The sequence below is a fragment of the Antechinus flavipes genome, chromosome 1 (assembly GCF_016432865.1).
Source record: "Antechinus flavipes isolate AdamAnt ecotype Samford, QLD, Australia chromosome 1, AdamAnt_v2, whole genome shotgun sequence".
In the NCBI taxonomy this organism is placed as follows: domain Eukaryota; kingdom Metazoa; phylum Chordata; class Mammalia; order Dasyuromorphia; family Dasyuridae; genus Antechinus; species Antechinus flavipes.
The window spans coordinates 684,385,312-684,411,353 of NC_067398.1; positions in this window are offsets into that span (position 1 = coordinate 684,385,312).

Genomic DNA, 26,042 nt, shown 5'->3' on the forward strand with positions numbered 1-26,042 from the left:
AAAAAAAAAAAAAAAAAATCAGCACCATGCATCCAGCTTGTGAATCATCAGTAGATTATTCTTTTGGTGCAGTTCATTAGCAGACAAGCCTGTAATCAAAGCTTGCCAGGATCTGGCAGAACAGAGCTAAAACAAAACTAAGAGCAATGAAGAGGAACTTTTTTTAAATAACTTTTTATTGACAGAGCCCATGCCTGGGTAATTTTTTTTTTACCATTATCCCTTGCACTCACTTCTGTTCTGATTTTTCCCCTCCCTCCCTTCACCCCCTCCCCCAGATGGCAAGCAGTCCTATACATGTTAAATATGTTACAATGTATCCTAGATACAATATATGTGTTCAGAACTGAACAGTTCTCTTATTGCACAGGGAGAATTGGATTCAGAAGGTATAAATAACCTGGGAAGAAACATAAAAATGCAAGCAGTTTACATTCATTTCCCAGTGTTCTTTCTTTGGGTGTTGCTGCTTCTGTCCATCCTTGATCAATTGAAACTTCTCTTTTGTATCTTCCAGATTTCTTATCAATTGATCTTCTCTTTGTCAAAGAAATCCACTTCCATCAGAATATATCCTCATATAGTATTGTTGGTGAGGTATATAATGATCTCCTGATTCTGCTCATTTCACTTAGCATCAGTTCATGTAAGTCTCTCCAAGCCTCTCTGTATTCATCCTGTTGGTCATTTCTTACTGAACAATAATATTCCATAACATTCATATACCACAGTTTACTCAACCATTCTCCAATTGATGGGCATCCATTCATTTTCCAGCTTCTAGCCACTACAAAAAGGACTGCCACAAACATTTTGGCACCTACAGGTCCCTTTCCCTTCTTTAAGATTTCTTTGGGATATAAGCCCAGTAGAAACACTTCTGGATCAAAGGGTATGCACAGTTTGATAACTTTTTGAGCATAGTTCCAAATTGCTCTCCAGAATGACTGGATGTATTCACAATTCCACCAACAATGTATCAGTGCCCTTGTTTTCCCACATCCAATGAGGGGGAACTTTAAAAGAAGTAGATTTGGGCTTCAGATGGCAGGGTAGAACTATGCAACAAGGATAAACATGGTTGTTGATCCCTCTTACTTGTGTCTAGGCTGAGCTACTGCCCCACTTTTCTCCTTTAGGAAGGGTTTTCTCCTTGAACTGAACTGCATTGAATGGAACTGTAATGAAATCAAATTGGATCCATTTTGTGGATGTATCCTATACCTGGAATGCTCTCCCTCTTTTTCTCCCTATGCCTCCTAATTTTCTTGGATTTCCTTAGAGACTCAGCTCAAATACTATTTCCCATAGGAGGACTTTCCAATTCCTTTCTACTGCTAGGACCTCCCCTCAGAGATTACCTTTCATCTTTTTTGTTCGAATCTTATAGATGTACAGCTAATCTACCTAGTATCTCCTCCATGTGAGTTCTTTCAGGGAATGAACCATATTTTACCTCTCTTTGTATACTCAGCATTTAACACAGTCACTAGCACAAGCTATGTGCTTAATTAATAAATTAGTTAATATGATTGTTGACTAATTGACTAACTGAGGTGAAAAATGCAAATAATTACTTAGGTGAAAGCATTATGAAAGTTTATGGACACATGATTGGAGTGCAATAGCTAAAAAGCTTCTCCTTAACAAAGAGAGTTATAATTCATAACTCTTTCAATGTATCTATCATAGCCAACTTGTCAGTAGAATGCCATTGTTTGGAAACTAGTCTATTCTTTTTAACTGCCAGCAATTTGTATTCATTCAAAGTCCATATTCCCAACTACCTGTCTGACTTGGGAATGGGAAATGCCTTATAACTTCTGATGTATTTTCTGACTATAAACCTATTTCCCCCAAACCCATTTTTGGGCACTCTCCCCAATTATTTCCATTAAAAAAATATAGATATGTAAAATCTAAAATGACAAAAATCTACCTCTCTCCCTCATCACTACTTGATTGTCAAACAAATGTGATCAGAATAAGAACCAAAAATTAAGTAAAATCCACATTTTCCTGGATTACATATGTCTGTCAGCAAGAGAACCTGGGGCTTCTATGCTATGCTCCGCCCAGACAAAACCTCCCTGTATCCCTATATTAGTGTATAGTGTGTTTCAAATTGACGTTCCCATGTGTGAAGCTGTTGGGCACTATATTGGTCAAATGTCTATATGACTAACTGTATTAGTACTTTTACTTGTGGGAGTGTTTGACAGCATATTGACTTTTGCAATAGTTTCTTGGATAGGAGTAGGAGTGTTCAACATGGCAGACCAAGCCAGGGCAGTGTCTAATAACCCCCACTTCTCCTTCTCAGATTCCCAGCAAGGAGTTCATTGTGTGTGGGTGGAAGAAGATATGTCTGCTTCTACGCTCAGTGCTATCTGGAAAGCTGACATTTAGAACTCATTATTCACAAATCCAATTTTAAAAATTGTATTTGGTCAGTAAGTGCCCACTCACAAGAAAAATGCTTGGTGGGTGGGTAAGGAACTTTCATTCGATCATGGAAGAATTTTTTTGGTTGACTGTCACTCAATCCCAACTTTCTGACACAGATTGGAACTAATACTAATTTTAAAATGACATAATTTTTAATGGATGCATTTTCAATCCACACAGAGGAGAATCCACCGGCTTGAGAGATGTTTTCAAAGTCAAATAGTTGTTTAGAAATAAGAGGAAAGGGAAAAGGGGGGAAGCAAAGGATTCTATAATTACCCTACAAACTAAAGCTAATTTATTTTCCTAGTCATTATTAGAAGTCTGTGAAATGAAGCAATCTACTTTGACATGCTCCAATGGGCAGAAAAATATTGGTTCCTCTTATTTCTTCAGATTGTAAAATTTTGAAAGTGATTGAGCTGAGATGTGAGCAAAGTCAAAGCAGCAACTCACAGGGATGCTGATGAGGACCGGAATGTTCATTCAACAGAGAGGATTGTGGGAGGCCGGACTTTGGTAATAGCTGCAGGATTTGGGTCACTAAAGCCTTGGGAAATGATGGGAGTTTTAGCCATTTAGAGTTCAGGAAAAGATATTAAGCTTGGTTTAGACATTTCTCTAAATAGTCTCTCTATACTCTCTCCCTTAAAGCCATCTCCAAATCCCATGGGTTCAATTATCACCTCTATTCGAATGATTACCAAATTTGCACTGCTGCTCACAGCTTCTCCCTTGAGCACTACTGCTACGTTAACATCAGCTGCTGCTTGGTCATTTCTATCTAAGATGTTTTGTTGTCACCTATATCAAAGTGCCCCAAAGGGATGTGGTGGCTCCCCCCTCATTGGAAGTCTTCAAGCAGAGGCTGAATGAATCAGTACATGAATCAAAAAGCATTTATTGAGTTCTTACTCTATTCCAGGAGCTATGCTAAGTACCGAGAACACAGACATTTAAAATGTGCAGTTTCTAGGAGCTTGGATACATATAAGCATCTCACATAGGAGAATGGTAACTAGGGAAGGGAATTTTGGTCTGAGAATGGTGAACAGAGACATAGGACAGTTATTTGGTCATTTTTTAACAGCCATAATAACAGTTTTTATTTGATTATAGTTCCCAAGAAAAAGGGAGAAGAAGAACGTATGTCATGTCTGTAAAACATGGGTGGACATGAAAGACCACGAGATGGTTGTTCCAGTAAGGACAGCCTGACCAATGTGGGATCTGGAGATCCATTTGGTGGCAGCTATGAGAATAACAGGAAACACCTGTGAAGTTTGGTAGTATCTGGGAAACTACTTAGATATGTCCTGAGCTCTCACCAGTCAAAGATGACCACTTGATGAGGGCTGTTATATGGCAATTTTTTCCTAGTATGGGTTGGACTAGTGGCTGCTCTAAAAATTCAATGGTTCTGATTCTATGAACTTTCTTTCTTCCATTCAAAGCAAAATCCTACTAATGACTCAAGCGTTCAGATTTGAAATGAGAAAGGATCTTAGAGACCAATTCATTTTGTTTTGCAAAAAAGGAAACAAAGGTCCAAGTAAAATAAGTAACTGACATCATCATCATTATCATTGCTAACATTTATGTAGCACCTCCTGTGTTCCAATACTTGTGCTAAGTACTTTAAAATTTTATCTCATTTGATGGTTACAACAATCCTATTTTAGAGATGAGGAAATTGAGACAGAGAGAAATTAATTGGTTTGTCTGGGTCACATAGCTAGTGCTTGAATTCAGATTTGAACTCAAGGCTTCCTGATAATAAAAATGATAATAGCATTTTAACAAGGGGATTCTAAAACTTGTAGTGTAGTTTTAGGTTATTAAATTATAAAGCTACACTAAGATTTTTGGAACATCCTCTTGAACATCTTAAAGATTTGCAATGTGCTTTAAAAATATTATTTCATTTGATCTCTGCAACAGATTTGGGAATTAGATGCTTTTGTTATTCCTACTTTACAAATGAGGAAACTAAGACAGATAGAAGTCTGTCCCAGAGAAGAGTCACACAGCTAGTAAGTGTCTGATGCTAGATTGGAACTCATCATCCCCATTCCAGGTCTAGCCCTCTAGATGCTGTATCACCTAGCTGTCACAAGAAGTCATTAAGCTGAGAAATGAATCCATTTTTTTCATTCCTTCTTCTATTTTTCCTTTCATCAATATTCTTTTTCTTTTTTAAAATAATGCATTTTTGTTTTCAAAATATATGCAAAGATAGTTTTCAATATTCACCCTCGCAAAATCTTGTGTTCCAATTTTTTCCCTCCCTTTTCTCCCCTAGACAATAACTAATCCATGTTTTAACATGTGTGCAATTTTTCTATACATATTTCCACAGTTATCATGATACACAAGAAAAATCAGATCAAAAGGGAAAAAAAAGAAAGAAAATGAAAAGCAAGCAAATAAAAAAAAGTGAAAATTCTATGTTGTGATCTCTGTTCAATTTCCATATTCCTCTTTCTGGATGTAGATGGCTCTCTTTATGACAAGTTTATTGGAACTGGCCTGAATCACCTCACTGTTGAAAAGAGCCATGTCTATCAAAATTGATCATCACCCAATCTTGTTGTTGCTTGGTACAATGTTCTCTCAATTTTACTCATTACATTCCTCATCAGTTCATGTAAGTTTCTTGAGGCATCTCTGAAATCATCCTGCTAATCAATTCTTTCTTTCTTTCTTTCTTTCTTTCTTTCTTTCTTTCTTTCTTTCTTTCTTTCTTTCTTTCTTTCTTTCTTTCTTTTTCTTTCTTTCTTTCTTTCTTTCTTTCTTTCTTTCTTTCTCTCTCTCTTTTTTTTTTTTTTTTGCTGAGGCAATTGGGGTTAAGTGACTTGCCCAGGGTCATACAGTTAGGAAGTATTTAATATCTGAGTCCACATTTGAACTCAGGTCCTCCTGACTTCAGGGCTGGTGCTCTATCCATTGAGCCACCTAGTTGCCCCCTGCTGATCATTTATTATAGAACAATAATATTCCATAACATTCATAAACCGTAACTTATTCAGCCATTCTCCAACCAATGAGCATCCACTTAATTTCCTTGTATTACAAAAAGGGCTGCCACAAATATTTTTGCATAAGTCGGTCCTTTTTTCTTTTTTATGATCTCATTGGGATACAAACTCACTGAAGACTCTGCTGGTTCCAAGAATATATACAGTTTGACAGCCTTTTAGACATAGTTCCAAATTGCTCTCCAGAATGGTGGGATAAATTCACAGCTGTATTCTTATTATAAAATTTGATTCTTGATTCTCTCTCAATCCCTATTCAGTTGCCAAAGCTTTTTACATTAGCCACAATATTCCTTGAATATTTGTCCTTCTCTCCATTCCCATTGAAATCCCCCTAGTTCAGGCCCTCATTTATTTTTTTCTGGGCTGTTTTAACAGTCTCCAAACTGACAATCTTCCTCCATACTGTCCCCCGTCTCCAATCCATCCTTGAATTAGTGCCAAAGTAATCTTCCCAAGTTAGAGGTCTAATAATATCAACCCCCCAGTTCAAATATCTTCAATGTCTTCTACTTACCTACCAAAGAAAATTTAAATAAATTGTCCTAACATTCATGGCCATTCATAATCTGACTCCAATTGATCTTTCCAGCTATATTTCATACCAGCTCTCTACATACTCTCTGATTTAGCCAAACAGGTCTGGAATCAGGAAGAATAATCATCTGGAGTTCAAATCTGGCCTCAAGCACTTATTGATTGTGTGACCTAAGCAAGTCATTTAATACTATTTTTCTCAGTTTCCTCATCTGCAAAATGTATTGGAGAGCAAAATAGCAAACCACTCCAGTATCTCTGCCAAGAAAACCCCAAACGGAGTCATAAATGTTATATGTGACTGAGTAACAAAAATATTATTTCTTCTTCCATCTTGAAATTATTTTGTCAAAGGGTATCATGAAGAATTGAACGTAACTAAAATAACTGAACAACATCAATAGACAAAAGCCCTCATTTCCATATGACAAAAATAATAATTAAAGGACTCATAGTGAAGTTTTTCAAAAACATTTTAATTGCATTACCTCATCAGATGTTCACAATAAACCTGACAGTTAGGCATTACATTTAGCTCTATTTTACAGAGTAGGAAACTGAGTCATTTGAACTTGCACCTTACTCCAGGAGTCACATTCTAGCTGATTCCATAAATGTATAGTTTATACTCTAAGAAATGCAGTTACATAACAACAGCACAATGGGCTGAGACTTGTCTTTTTAGTCATTGAGATAATCAAGGATTGGTCGTTTATACTAGATCAAGTCACTAATTTGCCTCTGACCCAGAATTGGCTGATTTCTTTTCAGTAAAAAATTGATCAGAATGTCTCTTTGTTGTGGATTCTGTGGGAGAACAGAGAGGGTAATTGAGGCAATCTCGTGAAATAAGAGAAACTTTAAAGTCCAAGAGAGGTCACATCCTCCCCAAGGAAATGAGGGGGGCAGCTTGCACTTTGCCTCCCTCCACACACATGCAGTCCCAGAGCACCCCTATTTTTATTTTCTGCTATGATGAGATAATGATATTCACTCATCTTCATGCAGGAACAATACTAATGATTTATTACAATACAAATTATTGCAAACATATTATATATAATTTACAATATTATTACAAAATAACCCAGCTGATATGGATGTTTCATCCTTGTGACATATCTCCAAGAGCCCTGCACTTTGAATCTGGAAAAAGGACTTCCAAAGTTAGTTCTGACTAAGTGTTTTGGTTTTAGTCAAACTTTTTTTCTATTTCTTAGACTACAAAATGGGGATAATAACCTGTGCCCTATCTCCTTCATAAGACTACCATGAAAATCTGAGGAGATAATAGATAGGAAGGAGTTTTCACATTGTAAAGGGAGAAATAAAAATAAGAGATTGTGATGATTAAAATAGAAGATAAAGACAATTTATCAACTACTTGGAACAGGATGCAATCTTCCCCGTTTTCTAATCCCCACCCCACCCCCCATAATCTCCCAGTTTATTGTCGTTTATTTTAATTATACAGATTTTTAATAAAGATAAGCTCGCCTTAAAGTCCTCCAACGTGCTCTCCATGTAATCAGGTTACGGAGCAGCGGATTGTTCTTTACAGATATGCTATCCTGTTCTAAATATAAACGCTCATTATCATCTGCTCACCTAATGGGAGAGAGGGTGATGTACATGCCATTCTGGAGGCTCTTTGGGGGACAATCTTTCTTTCTTACTATTGCTTGAGCAAAGATGGATTTTCCCATAATACCATCATAAAACATTCATAAACAGTAATGCTTTGTTTATTATGGGACTTGTAAATTACCTGTTAAGTGTCTCAAAAACCACTCTGGCCCATAACCGCCTGGTGCTATCTAAGGGACTAGGAGAGAAAATGTTCTAATCCTCTGATTGCTTTTCCATGATTCATATTTCTCATGCTATGGGGGACTCAGTAGCAACAAGATATAGGTGGTAATTGAGTCACAGAATGTTACACCAAGATGAACTTGCCGATTGGATCACAGAACCAGAGCTCAAAGATCTGTAATAGAGACGGCCATCTAATCCCGACATACTATTTTATAGATGGGGAAATTGAGACTCAGAGATGTTAAATGCCTTAACGATTGTAGACTGAGAACTGGAAGAGATCTTAGAGATGATTTAGTCTGAGACTTTTTAGTTTACAAATGAAAAACAGATTATAAGATATTAACTGATCTTTTCATGGTTGTCCAACTATTAAGTGATAAAGATGGATTCAAACCCAGATCCTTTGACTTCAAATGCAGAATTCTTTTCTGTTATCATGTTGCTTTCAAATGTGGAATAGTTTCAAGAATCATAAGACCATAGATTCAGAGCTGAAAGTAAACTCAGAGGTCATCATTTTAGAGATGAAGAGATTGGAGCCATAGAGATTCACGGCTTTGGCCAAAGTCACATTGATAATAATAAGCATCAGGGATGGGTGGGAGTGGAAAGGGGGCAAAACATTATTATTATAGTAGAAATTGATATTTGTAGAATAATTTTGTACTTGAAAACACTTATATCTCCATCATCTCATGTTATTCTCATAACAACCTTATGAGATAAAGGTCAGTTTTGAATCTGAGTCATTCTAATGAGGGTGTCCTGAAGACACTCCACCTGCACCTCAAGATCAAGATCAGATCAAGAAGGAGTCTTATAATATTTTTTAAAAAAACAATTTTCAGAGATGAAAGGTCCTTTCAAAAAGGGCTTCTTAAACTTTTTTCCACTACCAATTCTTTTTCATCCAAGAAATTTTTGCATGATTCTAGGGTATATAGGTATATAAAGTAGATATACAAATCAAACATTTACTGATAATTAATCATAATTTTATAACTCCCATATACACTTATATGAAATGGTAGCGAACATTCACAGTTTAAGAAGGTTGGCATTACCTGAAAAGACTTGCATAAACTGATGCTGAGTAAAGTGAGCAAAACCAGGAGAACATCGTACACAATAACAAGAATATGATGTGATAATTAACTGTGATGGTCTTGGGTCTTCTCAACAATGAATGATTCAAGATTCCAATAGATTTGAGATGGAAAATTCCTATCCAGAGAGAAAATTATGGAGAATGAATGTGGATCAAAACATAATATTTTCACCTTTTTTTGTTTTGTTTTTTTCTTCCTCATAATTTTTTCTTCCTTTTTGGTCTGATTTTTCTTATAAAACATGACAAAAATGGAAATATGTTTAAATGAGTAGTACATATTTAATCTATACCAGATTGCTTGTTGTCTTGAGGAGCGAATGATGAGGGAGAAAAATGGGAAACACAAAGTTTTACAAAACTTGAATGTTGAAAACTATCTTTACATGTATTGGGGAAAATAAAACACTTTTTAAGTAAAACAAAAAGAAGTTAGGCTTTAGAAAAACAACTTAGAACCTGAAAATAGGATATGTTCTTAGGAATATTGAATGCTAGAGCTGGAAGGGAACTTCGATTAAGTATCTGGTCTAAAGCTTCTTATGCTTGGGCAGCATCATAAAGCACTGGATTTAGAGTTTAAATATTATTTCAAACACTTGCTAGCTGCTTGACTCTGAGCAAATTATTTTTTAAAGGGTTCAATCTGCATCCAGAGTCCATCAATTTTCTTTTTTTTTTTAATTTTATTTTATAATAACTTTTTATTGACAGAACCCATGCCAGGGTAATTTTTTACAACATTATCCCTTGCACTCACTACTGTTCCAATTTTTCCCCTCCCTCCCTCCACCTCCTCCCCTAGATGGCAAGCAGTCCTATATATGTTAAATATGTTGCAGTATATCCTAGATACAATATATGTTTGCAGAACCAAACAGTTCTCTTGTTGCACAGGGAGAATTGAATTCAGAAGGTAAAAATAACCTGGGAAGAAAAACAAAAATGCAAATAGTTTACATTCATTTCCCAGTGTTTTTTCTTTGGGTGTAGCTGCTTCTGTCCATAATTTATCAACTGAAACTGAGTTAGGTCTCTTTGTCAAAGAAATCCACTTCCATAAGAATACATACTCATACAGTATCGTTGTTGAAGTGTATAATAATCTCCTGGTTCTTGAGCAAATTATTTAACCTCTGTCTGCCTCAGTTTCCTCAATTAAAAATAGGAATAAATAGTACCTATCTCACAGAGTTTTTGTAAAAATCAAATGAGATATTTATATAGTGCACAGTTCCTGGAATATAGTAAGTGTTTTTATTAAATGCTTGTTTCATTCCTTAGAATAAGGTTTTAAAATAATTAAAGAAAATCCTAAATTTTAATTAGCATCTATAAAAATAAAGATTTTTCCCCATCTAAATTTTTAGACCCCTTGAAATCTATCCAAAGAACTCTTGAGAGTCTATGGATCACAGGCTGTGAACCCCTGCTAGTCTAATTGCTTAATTTAGAGGATGAATTATTTGACTTGGGCAAGTGATTTAATTTCTCTGTGCTTCAGTTTCTTCCTAAGGCTAAGTGTGGCAAAATGCTTTCTACATGGTCACAGAGCTATTGATTTTCAAAGGAATTAGAACCCAGGTTTTTAAACTCCCAGTCAAGTCCTCCTGCCAAGACCAATTCCAACCTTTAAAAACCAATAATGAATTGAGACAGACTGGTCTTCTGCCTGAGAAGTCTTTCTAAAATATATTGACACTGAGCTCCAGTGAGCACGTACACAATTTGCTTCTTCAGTATAAAAATCACTTCAAGTTTTGGTCTCTTGGTTCAAGTCTTGTTTTTAATTCATGGAGAAATACTGACTCCTCTCATGTGACTACTTCTAATCAGTCAATCAACAAGCATTTAATAAATGCCTGTTATGTGCTGGGGCAGCTAGATAGCACAGTGGATAGAGAGCCGGATCTAGAGGCTCTCATGAGTTCAAATATGAAATATATAGAATATATAATATGTATATATATGTATATATAGAACAAATATATTTACTAGATATATGATCCTGTCACAATCTTTTTTGTCTCAGTTTCCTCATCTGTAAAATTAGCTGGAGAAGAAGATGGCAAACCATTCAAGAATCTCTGCCAAGAAAAACCCCAAATGGGTTCATCAAGAGTGGGGACATGACTGAAATTACAAAACAACAACTATGTACCAGAATTTGTACCAGAATATGTACCAGAATGCAAGTCATTTAACTCTCTTTACCTTAGTTTTCTCATGTATTAGATGAGCTAGAGAAAGAAATGACAAACCACTCCAGTGTCTTTGCCAAGAAAACCACATGAAGCCATAAGGAGTCAAATACAACTAAAAAACAACAAAATGGGATATGAATTTAAAAGAAGTTGGGATTTTATGTGATTAAAAACAGATCATTCATGACTCCTTAAGTTTTTGCTTTGCCTGATCAATGTCTGACTTTTCCCATCACTTTAAAATAAAATTTTCAGGAATTTTCCAATTTCTCCAGACTTATAATTCTCTCCTTTCCTCCTAATCTTCCTCATCCTAATAATAGGAGACATTTATATCAATGGTGAAAGGTAGGCAAAATCACTTTGCACAAACCTGAACCTCACAACAGATCTGGGAGATAGGTTCTTCAAATAATTCTGTGCGAATTTTATAATAAATAAATTTAAGAGAGGTGAAAATGACTTGTGTACAGTCTCATAACTAGTAGGCTTCTGAGGCAGGTTTGAAGTTGCACTTTCCTGGTTCCTAGTCTACCGTTTCCTCTGCTTCACAGAGGTGCTCAAATCTCCACCTAATATGAGATTCAAAGATTTTGTCTACTGAGCATCTGCATCCACAGTCTGTATTATTGAGTACAAACAGAGGGAAAGGGTTAGAACATTAAGAACTCAACTGAAAAATGGGGAAAAAATCAAAATGATTTGTAATTTGTCAAACATCAAAGAAATAGAAGCCTATTTGTATTTACAAATGAGAATTCTAATATTTGTTGGAAACTATTATCATCCATGAGTTTTATAACTTGTTAAGAGTATTATTGCTGTTGTTCAATTATATCCAACTCTTTGTGACCCCATTTGGAGTTTTCTTGAGAGATACTGAAGTGTTTTGCCATTTCCTTCACCAAATCATTTTACAGAAGAGGAAACTGAGGCAAACAATATTAAGTGACTGGGTCACACATCTAGTAAGTGTCTGAGGTCATATTTGAACTCATGAAGATGAGTCTTCTGACTCCAGGTCCAGCACTTGGTCTAGCTGGCCCCAAAAGACCATAGTAAAATCTTGAATTTGGGCAGCACTAACTATTGTGTTTTGCACCAAAACTGATACATGTTTGTTGGATTGAGGTGTCATGGATATGGGACCACCCCCTTCCTACTCCATATGAAATTCTCTAAGAATATAAGTTGCAAAGAAGATGTCAACCTGCACTGGTAAAAGAATTTTCCTTATCTGGAAGTTTCTTATACTAATGAAATTTCTGGTCTAGTTCCTATCCTCATCTTATCTATTAAAATGTGAGGCGTCTAATCACATTAAGTGATTGGAGTGAATTCCCTGGTGAAAATGAAATCAGATAATGGATGGTCAGGGCTCACTGAAACTAAACAAGGTAATTGAATCTGCTTTTTTTTTTTTTGAGGGGTTGTTTTGTGTCATGTCAACACAACTTGGGCCCCATTTCCTATGTAGGTCCCTTCCTTAGCTCTTTGGACTGATTCTCCATCAATCTGTACTAGTTACATTATCATGTTAACAAGTGACATGAAGTAATGGAAAGACCTCTGAATTTGATGTTAGAGTCTCTATCAGAAGTAATTCTAGAAGTCATTAGATAGAAAGCATGTCTGAACAAGAATTTCTTCTAAATCATACATCATATATAACCAAGGGGTCATAATTAGAACAGCTAACATTTAGCTCTTTAAGGTTGGCAAAGTGTTTTACATATAGTATCTCATTTGGGCTTCATCACAGCCCAGTAAGGACGATGTTATCATTATAATCCCCATTTACAGAATGAGAAAACAAGGCTTAGAAAGGTTATACAATAGGTTTTGAGTCAGTCAATTAATATTTGTTAAGCATTGTATTAATATTAATTAATTTTGTATTTTTATTAATAACATTTATTAAGCCAGACATTGACAAAAGGACAGTCCCTACTGTTGAGGAATTTATCTCTAGTAATGGGAAATTTTAACTTAGACCAAGAAAATCATAGATCAGGTTAAATAAATAAATAAATAAAAGAGATTTAAAAAAAAAAAAGAAAGAAAAATATCCCAGTGTGGCCACTTTTGAAGAATAAACTATTAAATTACAAAGTGCTCTTTTAAAGATTTAGAAAAGAATATATTTGCACATCTGTGAACACCTGTGCATATATAGTTTCAATTTCTCTTATGTGTCTATTTCCTCAAATCCTGCCTCCTGCCTTTTTATTAACTCAGAAAGAGAGATGCAAGGGATGTGATGGTAAATGTTTTACAATCAACCCTCTGCAAAAAGCAAATAGAGCAACTACAAAACAGTATACAAAGACCACTTTTAAAGTTAATCTTATTAACACTTATTTATAGACACTGTTAAATTTTTGTCTTTTGCTTTTTTTAAGCCTAGACAATAAACTAGATAATAAATCAAATCCTTATTTGTTACATTCTGAAATTTTAATAATCAGCTTTCCATTCCTGAGTCTAACCATTTTACATGCCAGATGAGAAAATTGAGCAACACAAAAGTGAAACACCTTAGGACGCACAAGAAGGAAATGGAAAAGCCATGACTAAAACACAGAAAAGATTTTTTCCTATATGTCATTTTTTGGTTTGTTTTCTTCTTGATGTTTTTATGATAAATCATTTTAAGATTATATGAGAAAAATATACTTCAAAGAAGCCATGAAGTCCTTTGTTAAAAAAAAAAAAAAAACCAACCACAAAAACCCCTCCAAATTTGGAGTTAGAGGATTCAGGTTCAAATCCCAGGTACGGCTAATTTTCTGAGATTGAGCAAGTTGTTTAAATTTTTTGGACCTTGATTTCCTTATCTGTAAAACTGGAGGGATACAGGTCTACTAGGTAATCTCTGAGGTGCCTTCTATTTTCTCTAGCCTAAGTATTAACTGGTAAAGTAAATCCCTCAAGGGAAGCTCCAAAGCTTATTCTTTTCTTTCATTTTTCCAGGTTTAATCAATTACCAAGTCCTACCTATTCTTCCTTTTCTACATGTAAATGAGGTGCAATGCCCTGCTCCACACAGTTGAGGCAGTCACAGAAAGCCCAGAATGTAATCATAAGGTGTGAAGGAATATAAAAGAAGTTCTAAATCACTTTCCCCCAACTCATGTGTGAAGAAATTTCTTAATCAATTTGAGGATTATCAGCTTTGGCCATTCGATGAAGGCAACTGAAACCATATAGGAAACATCTAGTGATTGTTTGAAAGAATTAGTCATGTCCTTCAAGCTTAGGCATAAAAAAGCAAGCCATATAATTGTTTATATTTGAGAATTGGGGACTTAGCACACTGAGAATTACTTGTAGAGAAGACCCTGAGGACTGAAGAGAATTTCTTCCTTTCCTCCTTCCTCACCAACCCCAGCATGACCTACATTAATCATACAGCTTTGAAGGGGCATTCCTGGACCAAGAAAAAACATGCATCCATTGAAGAGCAAAGACAGATATTACAAACAAATGCTGATAGAGAGAGATATAGTCACAGTAGAGAGGAGACAACTTCAAGGAACACAACTCCTGGAAATCAAAAGGAGCACTGAAGAGATGTAGCTAATAAAACCATTGGGCAGAAATACTACATCCAAGAGGAGCTGAATAGGAAGGAACAAGGAAGGAATAAAAAAAGGAAGGAAGGAAGGAAGGAAGGAAGGAAGGAAGGAAGGAAGGAAGGAAGGAAGGAAGGAAGGAAGGAAGGAAGGAAGGAAGGAAGGAAGGAAGGAGGAAGGAAGGAAGGAAGGGAGGGAGGGAGGGAGGAAAGGAGGAAGGAGGGAAGGAAAAAGGGAAAGGGGGAAGAAAGGGAAGGAAGGAAGGGAAGAAAAAAAAAAAGACAGAAAGGCTTTCAGGCCCTGAACAAAAGGAATTATGAGTTAGCAATGGGGTGTGTGTGTGTATATGTTTATGTGTGTGTTATCCCCTCTGACACTGACTTTAAGATTATTTCACTGCATTTTTTGTGAAAGCATGTGCCACAGATTTATTGAAGTGTGTTTTGTAGCAACTGTTATTACTATAACATCTGAGTGAATGCCTTTGTGAAGAACTAATTGTGCCTAATCTTTTGGTAATTAATAGGAAGCACACCAGTGGAGACACATGTGTTTTGGTTTTAGGAAAAGCCATTTTCCCTGGAACCTAAAATCAGTTGCTATCTTCTGGAAAGGTAGACCAGAAGGAGTATTGTATACATTACTCACATTCATTCCCTCCTACATTAGAGTTATCCAATTGGTCTCCCTACTCCTAGTCTCTCATTTCTACTACATGGTTCCTAGGCTGGCATTAATCTTCCCACAATTCAATTCTGATCAGATCTTTCTCCTCATCAAAATCTTCTATTGACTTTCCATTGGCTATCAAAACTTTTTTGAACTCTAGATCGTGAAATTAAAGATTGTTCATAATCTGGCTCCAACACAGATAGACTATATCTGAAGTACAAAATGCCACATTTCAGCAATGACATTGATGATCTGTAGAGTAACCAAACAGGGCAAGTAGGATGGGAAAGGACCTCAAACTAATGTCATATGAAGATAGTTTGAAGGGTGGAGGGATGTTCGATCCGGAAAGACTCATTATAGTCATGATAGGCTATTATCAAGTATAAAGAGTTCTATCACATGGAAGAGGTCATAGATTGTTGTTCTTGGTGTGAGCATAGAATGAGAAAAATGGATCAGTTTCAAAGAGGCTTGTTGTCAAGAGGGAAAAAATCCCAAACAAATGAACTATTCCAAAATGCAGTGAACTGCCTCAGGAACTAATAGTGTCTCTCCCTCATTGGAAATCTTACAATCGCTTAATCAATAAACATTAATACACTATCTATAATTTATAATATGATAAACATAATTTAATGCCATATTTATACAATATAATAGTTAAAACAATACAATTAATACAATACTTACTATGTTAAATATTGTGTTAAGTGCTAGTTATAAATAATTATAGCTAGCATTGATGCTTGTTTTAAGGTTTGCAAAAGGCATTACATATGCTATCAATTAATCAATAAACATTTATTAAGCACCTCCTATGTGCCAGGTGCTGTGCTAAGTACTGTTTCTCACTTAAACTTCACAATAATCAGATGAGGCAGGTACTATTGTTATCATTCTCATTTTTAAAATGAGAAAACTGAGGATGAAAAAAGTTAAGTGACTTCTGAACATAACACCCAGAAATCAGTAACTTAAGCCCTCCCAGTCCCAGTATTCTACCCACTGAACCACCTAATCGTTCTTATACAAAAAAAAGTAAAAACAGTCCCTGTCCTCAAGGAGTTCACATTCTAATGGGGGAGACCATATGTATATAAAATTAATATAACCCATCTATATGACCTGAGAGGCTAGCTCTAGCTGCTGGAAGTATTAGGAAAATTATTTTGCAGAAAGATGGTGGTTGAGGTAAATCTTGAAGGAAGCTTGGTATTCTAAAGGGTGGAGGTAATGACCTGCTCAGATATGAACTAGATGGCTATTGAGATCCCTTCCAACTCTAAAATTCTGTGATGAGTTTTTCCTTCATGACTCTTAAAATCCATCCACACCTTCAGAGAGACTTTTAAGATCTACTTTATGGGAAGGAACATTCTCACCTACAAAATAGAGAAGTATATGGGCACTTTTTTGTCCTGGAGGGAATTGTGACCAACAACTGCCCAGCCAGTAAAACAGAGGGAAGGGAAATTTGGCCACTGCTCTGATTCCCTTTAGAAAAGGATATTGGCCTGAGATTAGATGAAGCCAGCAGGAAAGTGCAGGGATCACAGAGTATGCCATCTGTAAAGTGTCTGATTGAGTTGGACAAGAACAGAGCTAATGATAGTGTAATCTTGTTTGCACCTTGTTTTATCCTCCTACTTCAGTGATCTGGGATGAGGGTGGGTGGATGGGTGGGAGAAAGGGACCAGAATGAGGTTGCCTGTTCCAGCAATCTGTAATGGGCTGTCAGGAAGGAAAATTGTTTTTTTAAGGTTAGTAGATACCGAATCACACACCAAAGGGCAGACTCAAATTGGCTGCTGGAAATTGTCGTACCTGTTACATTTCGCTTATCACATCTCTCTCAGTGCCCAGAGTATTCCCAGTTACTGGTATTAGCAGTGAAACTACCTAAATCAATGTTTATTAGATGTGACAATTATGATTTATAGTTCAGTTAATTTTAAATAAACAGAGAATTTAACCCACAGAGCAATTTAGTACTGCATTCCCTCTGAAAATCAACTGCTTTGCAAAATCATCCAAAAATTTTTAAGGATGAGATGGTTTTCCTCCCTTTTTTCCTACCTCCCCCAAGGAATTTGGTGTACTGGGAGAAAATGCCCAGTACCCATACTGAGACTGATATGCTTCAAATTTCACCCTTGTAATGGTAATATATTCCTGCAGCTTTGATCAGTAGCACCCAATCTGTAGCAGCTGACTTAGCTACATAAAATGGTTTCATTTAATTCATGGTTGATTTTTATTTGGTTAGTTTTTTTTAGTAGTTAAACCCTGTAAAACAAGCCATGTATTTATTTCTGCCAACAAGCTGCTTTGTCTCAGTTTTTCACTCTTTCCATTAAAGTTTGTTATTATTATGGTGATTGTTTAATCTTTGATAACAGAAGGGCCCAACCCTTCTGGAGAACCTTGATCTGAAAGAGCAATCAACCAACCTTTATTCAGTACCTGGGTGATATAGTGGAGAGAGAAGGATCAGGATCCAGTAAGACTTGGAATCAAATCCTACCTTTGATACATACTGGCTCTGTGACCCTGCGTGGATCACTTAATCTCTCAGTGAATTGCAATAGTCTCTATGAGTATTAGTTGCAAAGAATGGCTTGACCCTCACCTGGGACATGCCTAAAATAATAAAATCACAGGTCTAATTCCTATCCCTAACTAATGAATAAACTGTAAATAATGACCCTTTCTCCTTAGGGTCTTACAATCCAATGGTGAAATAGGAAGAGTATTATAAGAAAGAAAAATCAGTTGGCTGTGAAATTTTCATCTCTCATCTCCATGTCTTTTTACATGGTCACCCAGTTCACACCTCTGCCCTGTGACATCCCTATATTCCTTCAAAGAATAATTCAGGCACTGTTCACTCAAGAAGTCCTTTTTTAAATCCATTCCCTTATTTCTTATGGGCAAGTAGGTGGTGCAGTGGATAGAACACAGGGTTGGAGTCATTTTTCTAAGTTCAAATCTAGCCTCAGGTACTTACTAACTGTGTGACTTAGGGTAGGTCATTTTACCCTATTTGCCTTAATTTCCCCATCTGTAAAATGAGCTGGAGAAGGAAACAGCTAACCATTCCAATGTATTTGTCAAGAAAACTCCGAATGGGGTCATAAAGTATTAGACATGACTAACAAAATTATTTCTCTTTCCATCTTGAAATTATTTTGTGGATTTACAGAATTTGAGAGTTGGAAGAATTTCAGTTGTCATCTGGTTGCATGGATTTGGCATTTATTTCTCTGATAATTCTTTGATTTCTCCATCAGAAGATAAATTCCTTGGAGTCTGTGGCTATTTTGTTTAGGAAATTGTACCTGGCAACATGCCTTGAATGTAGTGTCAATTTTATTTAATTTTTTTTTCAAATTACATGTAAAAATTAACATCCCCTTTATTTAAATTTTGAGATCCAAATTCTATCCTTCCCTCCTCTCCCTATTCTCTTCCTTTAGAGCAATTTTACATGGGTAGTCATGCATGACACATTTTCACATAAGTCATTCTGTGAAGGAAAACACAGACAAAAAAATAAATAAAGAAAGCCATGAAAAAGTATTTATTCAGACTGTACCCAGTTCTTTCTCTGGAGATGAACAGCATCTTTCAATAAAAGTCCTACAGAATTGTGTTGGATCATTGTATTGCTGAGAATAACTAAGTCATTCATAGTAGATCATTATAAAATATTGCTATTACTATATACTGTATTTTCTTGGTTCTCCTCATTTCACTTTGCAGCAATTCATGTAAGTCTTTCCATGTTTTTTTTTTTTCTGATAGCATCAAAGCACCTTCAAAAGATGATAGCAAAGTAAAAGTTCCTACATCCAAAGCCTCTAAGAAAAATAAGAATTGGGCTCAGGTCATGGGACACTGCAAAATGGATTTTGAAAATCAAGTAAGAGAGATAGAGGAAAAATTAGCAAAAGAATTGAGAGTAGTGGGGAAAGAAATACAAAAAAAATAAGAAAGAGAAGAAGAAGGCCTTAAAAAGCAAAACTGGTCAATTGAGAAAGGAGGTACAAAAACTCACTGAGGAAAATAATTCCTTAAAAATAGAAGCAAATGGAAGCCAATGATTTTATGAAAAATCAAGATACAAAGCCAAAAAAATAAAAAAATAGAAAAATTTGAAATATTTCATTGGAAAAACAACTGGCCTGGGAATTGGAAATCTCCAAGAGAGATAATTTTAAAAATTATTGGTCTACCTGAAAGTTGTGATTAAAAAAAAAAGAGCCTGGACATCATTTTACAAGAAATTATCAAGGAAAACTGTCCTGATATCCTAGAACTAGAGAAAATAGAAATTGAAAGAATCCACCAATCACCTCCTAAAAGATATCCCAAAATGACTGCTCCCGGGAATATTATAGCCAAATTTCAAAACTTTCATGTCAAGGAGAAAATAATGCAAGCATCCAGAGAGAAACAATTCAAGTATAGTGGAATCACAATCAAGACAATGCAGGATTTAGCAGCTTCTACATTAAAGAACCAGAGGTCTTGGAATATGATATTCTGGAGAGCAATGAAGCTAGGATTATAACCAAGAAACACCTACCCAGAAAAACTGAATATAATCCTTTAGAGAAAAACGAGATCATTCAATGAAATAGAGGATTTTTAAGCATTCATGTTGAAAAGAAAAAAACTGAATGAAAAATCTGATTTTCAAATACAGGACTCTGGAGAAGCATAAGGAGATAATCAAGAAAGTGACTTAATAAGGGACTTAATAAGGTTTTTCTGTTTACATTCCTACAGGGGAAGATGATACTTAGAACTCATTAGAACTTTCTCATTATTATGACAGTTAGAATGAGTATATATAGACAGAGGACACAGGTGTGAGTTGAATATGAAGGAATAATATTTTTTTTAATGATGAAATTAAGGGGTGATAGAATGTACTGGGCGAAAGGGAAATGGAGAAGTGGAATGGTGCAAATTATCTACCATAAAAAAAGAGGCAAGAAAAAAGCTTTTACACTGGAGGGGAAGAGCAGGAGAAGAGGGTGAGTGAATGAAATTTACTCTCATCAGAATTGGCTCAAAGAGGAAATAGCATACATACTCAATAGGGGGATAGAAATTCATTTTACCCTACAAGAAAATAGGAGACCAATGGGATATGGAAAAGGGGGAGGGCAATAAAAGGGTGTATTGGGGGAGGGAGTGGTTAGTAACAAAACACTTTTGAGGAGGGACAACATGAAAGGAGAGGGAAAATAAATGAGGGGAACTATAGTTAGCAATAGTAATTATAAAAAAAAATTTAAGCAAGTTTCTCTGATAAGGCTTCATTTCTCAAACAGAGGGAACTGAGTCAAATTTATAAAAAAAAAAAATCAGAGCTATGCCCTAATTGATAAATGATCAAAAGGTATGATCTATGCCCAAAAGGTTGCAAATTCATGCATATCCTTTGACCTAACAATACCACTCCTAAGCATGAATGCCAAAAGAGGTTCTGAAAAAACAGGGGTGGGGGAAGGAAAATGATCTATGTGAAAGAAAATATTCCTAGCAGCTCTCTTCTCAGGACAAAGAAAAAATGAAAATTGAGGGGATGCCCATCAATTGGGGAATGGCTGAATAAACTGTGATATGTGTTTGTGATGGAATAATACTGTTTCCTGGGGAATGATGAGCAGTATGCTCTCAGGAGGGAGAAAAAAAAAAAACAAAACCTAGAAAATCCTCCCTGAAAAAAGTGAAATATAACATATACAAAGTAATAGCAATGTTCTGGGATGACCAGCTGTAAATGACTTTGTTATTCTCAGTAGCACAATCATCCACAACTACTCTGAAGGACTTATGATGAAAAATTCTATTCATACCCAGGGAAGGAATTGATTGTATCTGAATGCAGATTGAAGCATTCTCTATTTCTCTCTCTATCTCTCTCTTTCTTTTTAACTTAATTTTTCTTGAGAGTTTTTATTTTCATTAGCGGGGGAGTTCTATGTTTTCTTTCACAAGTTGACTTTTATGGAAATGTTTTGCATAACTTTACAAGTGGTTTCTTAATTGTGAGTGGAGATAAGGGAGAGAAACTAGAATTCAGTTTTTCTTTTTTGTTTTTTTGTTTTTTTCTGAGGTAATTGAGGTTAAGTGACTTGCCTAGGTCATACAACTAAGAAGTGTTATGTGTCTGAGACCATATTTGAAGTCAGATCCTCCTGACTTCAGGGCTGGTGCTCTATCCATTGTATCACCTAGCTGCCTGGAACTCAAAAATCTTAAAAACAAATGTCAAAAAAAAAGTTTAGAATATAGCTGGGGGGAGGGAGGGATATTAAATTAATTAATTAATTTAAAAAAGAAATTATTGATCTAGTGATCATAAAAGAGTCATTGCCAAGAGAGGGGGAGGAGGAGAAGATGACCCACCTTCTCTGATGAAGGGAAGGTAGGGATCACTGAAGGTTACATGGAATGGACAGAACTCTAGCAGCTCTTTGAAGGATGAGTAAGAGAAGACTGTCTATGTATTTTGTAATCAGATTGTGAATGGCCTAAAGTGCTATTCAGAAGCTAATGCTTTTGAAGAGAGCAGTGACATGATCTAAGGAAGCATTAGGAAGATTAATTTAATCTTCAGGTAAACTGTGCAGAGGGTGGGTTGGAGAATGAATAGATCAGAGTCAGGAAGACCAGTCTGGAGATCAACATAATAGCTTAAGTTAAAAGAGAGGATGGTTTGATGTTCTGTAAAATAGGTACAGTGGAAAGTGAGAGGAGATTGAGAGATATTAAGAGAAAGAATCTCTTGGCAATGACTGATTTGGGAGGACAGCAGCTCCTTCTCCTTCCTAGCTATGATCTAGAGGGGATTTTTTATGCAGTTTTACTTAGAGATAATTCTGAGATCCTATTTGTTTTTGGATCTTTCAATGTGTTATAATCTAGGGAAAGGTGTATTTACTACTCTCCTGTACTATGTATTGGTTTATGAGTGAACAGAAGCACTCCTTTTTGTTCTTGAATCCCTGCAGGCAGCAAGCTCTGCTGTACTAATGTTTCTCCTTGAACTGATATTAAGATCCAGAACCATGACCCAAATCCAAGTATAGGCAATGCAACAGAGTTCCAGCAAAGGGACCTCTGTAAATCTCCTTCTGGCCCATTGTCTAATCCCCTTACTGTCTATAGGCTGAGAAGTCTGTAAATCACCACTGCTGCCACTGATTCAGCTGCCCCAAAGCCTGCTCTGGGCTGGTGAGATCCTAACAGAACTGGGATCCTCTTTCACCTTGGGACAATAGATCTTTCCTGCCAACCTCCTAAGCTGTCTTAGGCTGGAAAACTGTTTGGAACAAATGGTTTTCAACTACCCATTACAATGGAGGTAGTTTTCACATGCTTGGGGTACACCCCCTCCAACTCAACTGACAGATTTGAGGCTCATCAGTTGCCCTCAATCTGATTTAGCCCATCTGCCAAGACAGTTTGATTGAGATATGGTCCCTGCACATACTGGATTTTGGAGTCATAAGAGAGTTGGTTGAGAAAAGCATACCAGAGGTGAATGAGCAGTCCTGAAATGGGCTTGGCAAGCCCTCATGCCAGAGATTCTAGTCCTCCTAAAGAACCAAATACCACTATATTCATATATGTATGTATGCATGTATGTATACATACACATTTTATACATGTATATTAATATATATGCAAATTTCACTTTATGGAAGTGAATCACATATGGAAGATAATCACATTATACAAATTCAACTTTATATAAAGAATTCTGAAAAAACATCCTGATTCAAAGAAAATTATAACAAAACCCGCCCATGTTAACTTCACTATTCATTAAATTATAGTACATGAATGTTATGGACTATTATTATTCTGTAAGAAATGACCAACAGGATGATTTTAGAGAAGTCTGGAAAGACTTACATGAACTGATGTTGAGTGAAATGAGCAAGACCAGAAGATCATTATACACTGCAACAAGATTATACAATGATCAATTCTGATAGACATAGCTCTCTTCAACAGTGAGAGGATTCAAACCAATTCCAATTGTTCAGTGATGAAGAGAGCCATCTCCACCCAGAGGGAGGACTGTGGGAACTGAGTGTGGACCACAACATAGCATTCTCACTCGTTCTGTTTTTGTTTGCTTCCATTTTGTTTTCTTTCCCAGTTTTTTTTTCCCTTCTTGATCCGATTTTTCTTGTGTAGCAAGATAGCTGTATGAATATGTATGCATATATTGGATTTAACATATATTGTAACATATTTAACATATATTGGGCTAGCTGGCATATAAGGGAGGGCATGGGGGAAGGAGGGGATAATTTGGAACAGAAAGCTTTGCAAGGTTAATGTTGAAAAATTACCCACGCATATGTTTTGTAAATAAAAGCTTTAATAAAATAAATAAATAAAGTTTTTGAAAAAACACTTTACTATTCATTACTATGTTCCGTTTCTGCTCCTGCTCTTAGTAGTGATTCTTTGTCCCATCAAAAAACAAAACAAAGCAAAACAAAATAAAAAATAAACAAAACAAACAAACAAACAAACAAACAAAAACAACACTTAAAAACTACTCTCCAAGTAAAAGCAGAACAGAGGTGAGGAAAGTCCACTACCCTGGATCCAAGCTTGACTTGGGATCTCCTGTGTAGAGAAAGAAGACTTTTGTCTTTCCCCTAACCATCCTCATGTGCAGCCCCTACATATTTGCTCCTACTCCCCACCCCTTCTCCATTCTGGCCAGGTTCCTGTGAATACTTGTACAGTCTACGAACCTCCTTCTTTTGATGGATCCACAGAGTTTTTTCTTTGTCCTTTCTTCCCTTCCTGACATCTGGGGGGAAATTGACATCACATAAAAATCATTTTAGAGATCTGCAGAAGGATCCACTTATGTAAAGTGAGAGATGGAAGTGTGTGTGTGTGGGTGTGTGTGTGTGTGTGTGTGTGTGTGCAATGTATAGATACAGACATGGGGTAATAGTCCAGTAGGCAAATTCAGGCACTCTATATACTGTATCCACACAGTTATTCATAATATCTACTAGACACACTGGATTGGTCATTCACCTACTTGCACAAAGATAGACTTAGCATACTTATTGAATTTCCAGATAACATAGAAGTGGGGGGAATAATTAGCATACTGGATGAGAGGGTTAGCTTTTAAAAGGTTTTGACAGGCTGGAACATTGAGCCAAAACAGCTAAGAAAGAATGAAATAGAGTTGAAAGTTTTATTTACAAGAATAAACTAAGAGTGTTACAGCCAAACAGCATTTCATCTAAAAAAGATTATGATGCTTTAGTGGACTTCAGTGTTAATATGGATAAATAGTGTGGTAATGTCACTTTAAAAAGCTAATGGGATCCTAAACAGCATAAAAATCAGCACAGGAAAGTGTCATTTTGTTTTCAGTTTAAATAAAGAAACAGAGATAAAGAGAGAGAGAGAGAAGGAGGGAGGGAGGGAGGGAGGGAGGGAAAAAAGGGGAGAGAAGAAGATAGGGAAAGAGAGAAACAGGGAGAGAGGGGGGAGGGGGAGGAGAAGAAGAAACAGAGAAAGAGATAGAAAGAGAGAGACAGAGTAAGAGCACAGACACAGAGATACAGAGACAAACAGCAAGAAACACAGACATAGAAACAAGGACAGAGAGACAGAGATAGAGACAGAGAAGAGAGAGAGAGAGACAGAGACAGAGAGACACACACTGAGAAAGACAGAGAAAGGGAGCAGATAGAGGAGAGAAGTGTGTGTGTGTGTGTGTGTGTGTGTGTGTGGTGTGTGTGTGTGTGTGTGTGTGTGTGTGTGCAATGTATAGATACAGACATGGGGTTAGTCCAGTAGGCAAATTCAGGCACTCTATATACTGTATCCACACAGTTATTCATAATATCTACTAGACACACTGGATTGGTCATTCACCTACTTGCACAAAGATAGACTTAGCATACTTATTGAATTTCCAGATAACATAGAAGTGGGGGGAATAATTAGCATACTGGATGAGAGGGTTAGCTTTTAAAAGGTTTTGACAGGCTGGAACATTGAGCCAAAACAGCTAAGAAAGAATGAAATAGAGTTGAAAGTTTTATTTACAAGAATAAACTAAGAGTGTTACAGCCAAACAGCATTTCATCTAAAAAAGATTATGATGCTTTAGTGGACTTCAGTGTTAATATGGATAAATAGTGTGGTAATGTCACTTTAAAAAGCTAATGGGATCCTAAACAGCATAAAAATCAGCACAGGAAAGTGTCATTTTGTTTTCAGTTTAAATAAAGAAACAGAGATAAAGAGAGAGAGAGAGAGAAGGAGGGAGGGAGGAAGAGAGGGAAAAAAGGGGAGAGAAGAAGATAGGGAAAGAGAGAAACAGGGAGAGAGGGGGGAGGGGGAGGAGAAGAAGAAACAGAGAAAGAGATAGAAAGAGAGAGACAGAGTAAGAGCACAGACACAGAGATACAGAGACAAACAGCAAGAAACACAGACATAGAAACAAGGACAGAGAGACAGAGATAGAGACAGAGAAGAGAGAGAGAGAGACAGAGACAGAGAGACACACACTGAGAAAGACAGAGAAAGGGAGCAGATAGAGGAGAGAAGTGTGTGTGTGTGTGTG